This window comes from Neomonachus schauinslandi, chromosome 11 (genome assembly GCF_002201575.2).
Source record: "Neomonachus schauinslandi chromosome 11, ASM220157v2, whole genome shotgun sequence".
Lineage (NCBI taxonomy): Eukaryota > Metazoa > Chordata > Mammalia > Carnivora > Phocidae > Neomonachus > Neomonachus schauinslandi.
In genome coordinates, this window is record NC_058413.1 from 71,944,946 (window position 1) to 71,952,730 (window position 7,785).

Consider the following 7,785-nt stretch of genomic DNA (forward strand, 5'->3'; position numbering starts at 1 on the left):
ATGAGAAAGGATGGGATAGAGCCGTGACTGAGAATGAGGTAGGAGACGCTGAATCATCTTCACAGCCCAGGGCATAAACGCTTTGGAGCCAATGGGCCTTAAATTATAGTTCATTAGCATACCTAGAGGTTCCCTGTTCACCTCTTTGGAAGAAATAAGTAACCAGGACAGCGACGTTAGTTTATTAATCTTATTCAGTAAATACATAAAATTTTATTTTTCTAGTGGAAGATTGCAGTAGAAACTGCATGCTTACTTCTTGCTGGCCTTTACCGCTGACTTGATGACCTTGCCGGCCATAGGTGACTTCTTATCCACCGCCTTAATAACTCCCACGGCCACTGTTTGTCTCATGTCCCGCACGGCAAAGCCGCCTAGAAGAGGGAGAAAGGAGGTTTCTGGCAAGTGGTACAGAAGGAAATGCTCCTTAGCCCATGCCTCGCCCAGAGGAGCTAATGTTTTCTTCCTGTGACTCAGTAGCTACCCCTGGCTCACCTAGAGGTGGGTACTCCGAGAAGGTCTCTACACACATGACCTTGCTGGGGACCATCTGCACAATGGCTGTGTCACTGGACTTCAGGGCCTTGGGGTTGTCCTCTAGCTTCTTGCCTGAGCGCCGGTCCGTCTTTTCCCTCAGCTCAGTGAACTTGCAGGCGATGTGAGCTGTATGGCAGTCCAGCATGGGGCTATAGCCAGCGTGGATCTGCCCAGGGTGATTTAAGACAATCACTTGTGCTAGAAAGCTGGCAGCCTCCATGGGGGGTGGGGGGTCGTTCTTGCTGTCTCCCATCACGAATCCACAGCGAATGTCCTTTATGGACACGTTCTTCACATTGAAGCCCACGTTGTCACCGGCAGGGCCTCGTGATGCATCTCCACAGACTTGACCTCTGTGGTAAGGTTCATGGGGGCAAAGGTGACCTCCATCCCAGACTTCAGGAAGCCCGTTGCCACACCGCCCACAGGCACGGTGCCAATGCCTGTTGGAGAGAAGTCAGAGTTGTTCCCCCCTCCCCCCAGAACTGACTTCTAGGGAGGTCCCTTGGTTCTGCATTTAAGGACAAAGGGCCACCTACAGAACCGGTATGAAGCAACCAATGGATCGGGAGCTATCTAATAAACGACCTATTGCATAAGCTGGAAATGCTGGGTGCTTTTGCACTTTGAATCCTAGCTCAGAAGCTGTGGATTCCAAGTCAGGATTCGAACCCTGGCCGTCACACACCAGAGCTCCTTGCACTCCACCTTCCAGCCCATGAACCAGGGCATCTGGGGGATGCAGAGCACAGGTGAGTCTGGGGCACGGTTCATGGCGTGCCCCCTCCAGGACCCAGGGCACCCGCCCACCCGGCCCGCACTCGTAGCTGCTGGGCTCCCGCATGTTGTTGCCACGTCAGCCGGAGATGGGCATGAAGGTCACATAGGCCGGGTTGTAGCCGATCTTGAAGTAGGCGCTCACTTCCTCGGTGATCTCCTGGAAGCGCGCGGCACTGTGCGCGGGCTCGGTGGAGTCTATCTTGTTGACCGCCACGATGAGCGGCTTCACGCCCAGCGTGTGGGACAGCAGCGCGTGCTCGCGGGTCTGCCGGTTCTTGGAGATGCCGACTTCGAACTCGCCCACGCTGCCCGCCACCAGGAGCACTGCGCAGTCGGCCTGTGGGCGGGATGAGCGGCTGGGGCACAGGGCCTCGGACAGGCCCTCCAGCCGGCCAGTGCTTGGGGCAGGCCCAGATCCCCTGGTAAAGCTGAGGAGCCCGCCCCGGAAACTTACAAAGACCGCCCACGGGGACTCACGGAGGCCCCACCGCCCCGCCCCACCGGTCCTGCCTCCCAGTGAAACTCTCCTCTAGTCCCACAAATGAGCCTCTAGTCCTTCCTGGAGCCCAAGGAGGCCCCTGGGGGCAGACTGCTTTACCTGGGATGTGCCAGTGATCATGTTCTTGATGAAGTCCCTGTGGCCTGGGACATCGATGATACAGTACTTGCCAGTCTCAAACTTCCACAGGGAGATGTCGATGGTGATGCCATGCTCTCTCTCCGGCTTCAGCTTGTCCAGCACCCAGGCATATTTGAAGGAGCCCTTGCCCACCTGGGGAGGGGCTGAGGGGTAGAGTGCACGGATGGCAAGTAGACAAATTACAGCCAACTTTAGGGGACTTTGACCTGCAGCGTGCACCCTGCTTTCTGCACTCTGCAACCCACCCCGAAACGGGACGGACCCCAACCCCTGGCTCTCCCAGCCGTAGTGGGTGCCTTACCTCAGCTGCCTCCTTCTCGAACTGCAATTGTTCTCTTATTGATACCCCCACACTTGTAGATGAGGTGCCTGGTGGTGATAGACTTGCTGGAGTCCACATGGCCGGTGACAATATTGATATGGGTCTTCTCTTTGCCCATGGCTGAAGCTTCACAAGTCACTGCTGGACAGACAGTGGGAGTGGGTGAGGCCAAAGCATTCCAAGCCTGCCTCCTTCCTTTATTTCCCTCCAACACTGCTTGGGTAGAGCACCCCTTTCCACCTCAGTGCCTAGCCCAGAGTCCAGGACATGGCAGGCATAAGCTGACAAGTAACACTGACCCACCTAGGCTCACACACTGGGACTGGTGGGTATTCTGCAAAAATGGGGAAAGGGAAGATTTCAATGTGGGTATGCTCACTGTCTTAAGACCTGGTGGATATTTCCAAGCAATCCTAGGATTGCTCATCCTTCCTCCTATGTGGGCCTTCCCCAGAATACCAAGTCTCAGCCAATCTCTACCCTTCCAATCCCCCCTCCCTCTGGCTCACTTCTAGTGCAAGAGACCCTGATGCTCCATAGTTTGCAGCCAGTCCCCTTAAAGCCTCACCTTAAAGAAAAAGAGGCAAGCTTGATCCAAGGACCAGCGAGAATTACAGCAGCTATTAAGACAGAGAACTTCTTGCCTCTTGCTTTTATAAAGCTAGCTCTGGATCCTCCTTCTGGTTCCCACCAAATCTGAAACCAGAGCTAACTGATTAGAAAATGCTACTCCCTAACCCCAGGCCCAATTTGGGAGACTTCTATCTTGGGTGTTTGGATGAAGAGAGGGTGGGTGAGGCTCACTAATCCTTTTTTAAATAGACTTGCTGGACGCGTGGAGTGGGAGGAGGGAGGGAATGGATATGAAAAAAAAGAAAATATAGAACACATATGCATAGTACCAGACTTTATGCAGGTGCTCCCTCAAGACTAAGGTGCAGAGTGGTCATGACCATTCATTCATTCATTCATTCAGCATTTATTGAGGAGTATAGCACCCAACACTGTGCAGGAGGATGAGGACCCCCAAATTAGGAAGCAGTCATGGCCTCTCTTTTGAGAAGTTCTTGGGCCCCTGGAGAGATGGCAATCCCTTCTGGGTCTCCTCCAAGTCAGCAGTCCAGAATCACTTAAAGAGAGAGCTGCTTGGATTGAGTTGAGACTGGCTGTGGCTATTTGGAGGCTTCTCTGAGGCCAAGTATGCCCTCATCCTTCCCCTGGGAAGTCCTTGGCAGAGATCAGTCACACACAGTAAATGCTCACTCCTTTCCCCAGCCCCTTGCCTCAGCTCCTGCTTGGGCCCAGGAGGACAGGAAGCCTATGGGGAGTCTGGACTTCCAGGGTTCCTGGTCCCACTGAGGCCCACCTCCCTGAGTACTGCCCACTTCTCATTTTTTAAGTCACCATTTTCCACCTTTGCTCCTAAAGAACCAAGCAACTAGGATGTCAGAGAAGTGAGGTCCCTAGGAAATATCAAAATCTTCCCTTTCCCCATTTTGCAGAAGCATCTAAGGTCTAAGTGATAAAATGCTTCTTCAAAGATTCAGCAGCTCCTTGTTCAGCACTCTCAGTATATTTTCCTCATCCATTCACCTAGAAGAAAAGAAGCAGAGCTATAGAGCCCATTTATCCATTCCACTAACATCTAGGAGTAACCACTGCTTGGCTTTGCCCTGAGAGCTACAGATGCAAATATGAATGGTACCTCCCCTGTCTGTGAGTGTTTGAGGGGCTCACACTCTGGTAAGGGAGACAGACCACGAGAAGCTCTTTTGATGTAAAGATATAGGACAAGGAGTGCCGTCAGTGGGGCCGGCTGGTTTAGGAGAGTTCCAGGCATGTGGGGAGGTGAGGACTGCTTCATAGAGGAGAGACTTTATCGGGTTTTAGACAGTGAGTGTGTTGGAGCCCATGGTAGGGGTTGGGGTGGTGGGGGGAGAGTAGTGGGGAGGGTGACTCACCAAGCAGAGGAATCCGCTGAGCACAGGCCTATACTCTATTTGCCCAGAGGGCAGGGAATGGATTGGAGAAAATGGTAGCTAAAGAGATGAAGAGGGAATGATCATTATGCATTAACTCCTCAGCATTTAATTTTCCTAAACTGTAAATCTAATTATGTAATCCCCCTGCTTAAATCTCTTGATTACTCTTTATTGCCCTCAGGGGGAAAATTACCCGTTCATTACATGAGACTGAGACTGAAGGAAGGGGGCCCCTTAGGAGGCTAGTGCAGGAGTCCTGGAGGGAGGTGGTGGGGCCCTAGCCACGCCAAGCAGTGGATGTGCATTTGATGTAAGTGGAAAGGGGATCAGAAGGGAGGGAGGGAGACCAGGAATGCTCCTGGGAGCACTTGCCATCAGGATGGGGAGCACAACTTGGTCAGTGTCTTTTCCCTCCTCCCAGAGTTAGGCTCACACCCTCGAAGCAGCTCCCGGAGGACTGTGCCATGAGCTCTAAGGAGTCGGAGTCTAGACCGCTCCCTGATGGGGCAGCCCGTGCACAGATGCGACAGAAGTGATCCCTCCCTACGTGAAATTCCCCAGCTTTAACGGGAAACCATAATGACATCTCATTTCAGCCTCCTTGCAGTAGCACAGAGGCAAATTCAACGTATAAGACAAGTCCACTTCAGAGTCAGGCCTGAGTCTAAATCCTGCCTCCCCGACTCATATGAGCTATGTGAACTAGCTTTTCTGAGCTTCAGTTTCCTTATCTTTAAAGTGGTGAACATACCTACCTCCTGCTTCTTGACAGGATTACGTGAGATCATCTTGCAGAGTGCCTGGCTCACGGCAAGTGATAAATGATGGGTACCTACTAGCATCCTGTCTTCCTCTCCCTCTCTTGGGTGGCCAGACTCCTCAGACTGAGAGGGGAAGCACTCCTATATAGACAAAATGATTTGCCCAAAGTCACAGAATACATTAATGAAGAAACAGGATGATACCTCTCAGTCTCTGGGCTTCCAGGCTTCTGAGCCAGACTGTCTCCTCATTAAGAATTATTGTTACCCTTCTTCCATTTGAACCACTTACATAGTGTCTCTGTGGTGTTGGCTGACTCAGAAGTGGAGGAATAATTAGAATTAAGAGGTTTTCTGACTTTGAAATAAGCTGAAGGGTAAGTGTTCCTGATAGAATGACTTTTCCTGCCTCGTGTAATTGGCCGTTGCTAGGGGAACTATCCCCCTTATTTACAAATTTGAAGGGACCTGGCAATTCATTATCAGTTTATTGGAAATAGTATTTACAATTCATAAGCACAAAGTCATCAGAGTTTCTGGAATGGGACGGTTACGAATTAGAATTGAATCTATAGTGACTATCATGCAGGCTTCAGATGGGATGAAATAAAATCACTTTGAGTGACAAGCGCAATGCAGTGAGGACCTGCTGAGATAAATGAAATTCTACGGTCAAGATGTGCTTGCTGGTCAACTGCGTAAACACAGAGAGAGGTGACTTTGGGGAACACCACGCCGAAAGGGTGAATTCCTAAAGGACTAGAAGATGTCTCCAATTTCGGCATGTGAAGTAAATACATTTATCAAGTAATTTATCTGTCTAGATAACTATTAACCAAATCCCCTTGGTCTCTATAGCTACTGAGCAGAGGTATAGCTATCAGATTGCCCTACTTTGGGCGCCTGGGTGGCTCAGTCGGTTGAGCATCTGCCTTCGGCTCTGGTCATGATCCCGGAGTCCTGGGATCGATTCCCACGTCAGGCTCTCTGCTCAGTGCAGAGCCTGCTTCTCCCTCTCCCTCTGCCTACTGCTCCCCCTGCTTGTGCTCTCTCTCTCTCTCTCCATGTCAAATAAATAAATAAAATCTTAAAAACAAAAACAAAAAAGATTCCTCTACTTTGTCCAAATTTCTAGACACAGAATGCATTGCAGATACAGACCAAGTCTGCTCTTGGCACCAGTTATTGACAAACAAATGAAATGGACCAGAGTTAGCAATGGGGAGCTTTAAAGATAGAAGTTTAACACCTAATACCGACAAGTCAGAAGAGCCACCAGCCATTTGGTTTTGGTGGGCCACGGAACTAGATCTAATTTGAACGAAATGGATTCACTGCATCATAGATCTATCTTCTGTGTCTCTGGTAGGTATAAAGCCATTCTCTTTGGGGGAAGTTTCAGTGAGATTATGGGTGTCTTCTATGAGGGGTTAACTTGAGGCAGATATGGGGAAGACTCCTTTTCTGATTCCTTCTACTGACCGGGCTCCTGGTATTCTAATTTATAAAATGGAATTTTCCCAACTTCACAATTGTTTTGACTTAGTTCAGCCGAGTTTTCAAGTGTGTGAACAGGTAGAAAAAGCCAACTTGTTCCCAGGGTCTGATCATCTGAACAAAGAGGTATCTAGTTTTTAGACCTGCAGAAATAGGAAATCAAATCCTAACTAGGAAGGAGTTACTTCTTTGCAATGAATATTTATAAAATGCCTTTTCTGTGGCAGCCTTGAAATAGGAGATGGACCTTGATTATCTGCTCCCACTGAGTCAACAGGCTCGGTCCCCACCATACCCGGGAGCTGAAGTCAAAGCCCTAGAGGAAACAAAGCACTCAATGTTGTAGTGACTCTAATTTGGTGATCTTTCTGCTCAAATAACTCTTGCTCAGGTCTGGAACAAAGGAAGAGGGTCTTTCCTTTATGTCCCAGAGCTTGACAGCTTCAGGGGAACATGGCAGTATGAGAAGTTCTGGCCAAGCCCCAGTAAAGTAGAAAGCTTTTCCTGTGAACTATCCAAGCATCATTCATTAAACAAAAATTTCTTGAGCACTTTGTGCTATTGAACTCCCACCCCAGTGCTGTGGATGGGTATTTTTGCCGAACCTTCCTTTTACAGATGGTTCAGAGAAGTAAAACAAATTGTCCAAACCACATAACTAGTATGTAGATGGGAGTGTGGGGGTGTGGGGGTATGACTTTTAAACCAACATGTGCTCCCTTTTAACAACACCATTCTTACCCCAGCCGGGACACACTGCCTCTTTAGAAGTCCCCTAGGCATTATTCTAGTACAGCACCTCCATCTTAGTTGTGGAAACTAAGGCTCAGGGCAAGGGTAATTCAATCTGATTTGAGACCATAAACATTTACGTGCCAGGCACCGAGCAAGGAGGATCCATGCTTCTAGAAAATCCCAGGCCAGCGAAGGTGATGCACTCGCACCCATACTCCATATGTTCTTGCGGTACAGAGGTCTGTCCATGGGAAGGGGTAGCACAAGCCTTCAGGGGACCCTGCCTGGTCACTTAACCACAGGTGCCTCAACTGAGCCAGCATCCATCCAACAAAGGGAGCCCCTGGTAATACTTACATGATTATTTTCCTCCTCTGGTGCTCGAGAGTTAACATCTCTTTCTGCCAAGACTGCAGTTAATTTTAAGGCTCCCAATCTCTATTCACATTGGATCACAGGCCAGATAGGAGTATAAATCCAAAAGTGAGTGGATTTTTGAACTTCAGCCCAGAGGCAGGGCAGGGCCCAGGA

The 7,785-nt window shown here is 49.7% G+C and overlaps 1 pseudogene; it reads right to left on the reverse strand.

Annotated features, from left to right (window-relative positions):
- Window positions 1-252: 252 nt before the first annotated feature.
- LOC110570988 lies at window positions 253-2,397 on the reverse strand (annotated as a pseudogene).
- Window positions 2,398-7,785: the final 5,388 nt, after the last annotated feature.